The sequence below is a fragment of the Aulostomus chinensis genome, chromosome 1, assembly GCF_037954235.1.
Source record: "Aulostomus chinensis isolate RoL2024-O1b breed Wild chromosome 1, RoL_Achi_v1.0, whole genome shotgun sequence".
In the NCBI taxonomy this organism is placed as follows: domain Eukaryota; kingdom Metazoa; phylum Chordata; class Actinopteri; order Syngnathiformes; family Aulostomidae; genus Aulostomus; species Aulostomus chinensis.
This window is the reverse complement of record NC_141320.1, coordinates 56,624,041-56,625,255: the sequence shown is the minus strand read 5'-3', so window position 1 is coordinate 56,625,255 and position 1,215 is coordinate 56,624,041. Positions and strand designations below refer to the sequence as shown.

The window sequence follows — 1,215 nt, the reverse complement described above, 5'->3', positions numbered from 1 at the left end:
AGGTACTATCTCAGTTACATTTTGGCAGAAGTAACTAGTAACTATAACTACCTACTTTTGCAAAGTCCCGTGCCAGACACTGAACATGAGACACTTGCGGTCTCTTGGTGTGACAATCAGCCGCTCTGTGACAGCAGTGGAGACACCAGCAGACAGGGCGGAACCAACTGGAGCAGAGGAGGAGGAAGTAGCCCCACTAGAGCCCTCCCTCCCTCTCATTCTTTCTCTCTCTCTCTCTCTTTTGTCTTTTCTTCTATTTATTTGCCTTCTGCTGTCTGTCCTTTCCTGCTCTCGTTTAAAAACCAGCCGCAGCAGACGTCCGTTCCCATGATGAAAATTATTATAAAAGATAGATTTGTTTTCCTCTTAAGTTTAGAAGCATTTTCAGATTCATGAAAAGATCATCAATCAGTGTCGTATTTCAGACAGACTTCTGGTCCGTTAGGACGAGGAATCCAGCACAGATCCACAGAACTCCAACTGCCATCTTTGATGATTCCGTCTCAGTCTGTAGGGTGGAGAGATCCTCCTGAGTCAACGAGCCCTTTTAGGATCCACCTCCATTTATGGATGGAATTTATACAGCATCCACTCACCAGTGGCGTCTGATATTCAACAATAAAGATTCCCAAGTCACCGTCCAACACTGGCTGGAGCAGCAGAGCTGGCAAAATGTCATCTTTTCTGTCATTGTTTCAAAATGTCCTCACTAAGATGGTTATTAATTCCTCATTCTCAGCTGCTACAGCCTTTAAAGAAAACCTTTGACTGGTGGCTCTAACAAAGATCAGATGTTGTCTCCTCTAGAACATCAAAACGATAATAATAAAGATAAGAATAAAGATAATTTGGTGAATTTCAGTCTCCTACAAATGTGTGTGTGAATGTGGTTGTTGTGGCCGAGTGGTGAAGGCGATGGACTTGAAATCCATTGGGGTCTCCCTGCGTAGGTTGGAGTCCTGCCAACAATGTTCAACTGTTGATGGTCCATATCAGACCTCTTCCCCTACTTTGTGCTCCAGTTGTCTCCTCATCAGGCACCACAGGATCCAGGAGTCAAAGCAAATCATTAGTGACTTTAAAAATGGCCATCAAACACAAAATAAAGCTTGGAATAAGTTTCAAATTTAATTTTATGTTGACATGTTTCATCCATTTCACCACTGTCCTTCATCACAGCATTTAACATCAGGACTGCTCCCAGATCAGCTCCAT

The 1,215-nt window shown here is 43.2% G+C and overlaps 1 non-coding gene across 1 annotated transcript; it reads left to right on the top strand.

The window, feature by feature from the left end:
• Positions 1-889: 889 nt before the first annotated feature.
• Positions 890-971, top strand: trnas-uga (transfer RNA serine (anticodon UGA)). The gene has a single exon. It is a non-coding gene; the product is annotated as a tRNA-Ser (tRNA).
• Positions 972-1,215: the final 244 nt, after the last annotated feature.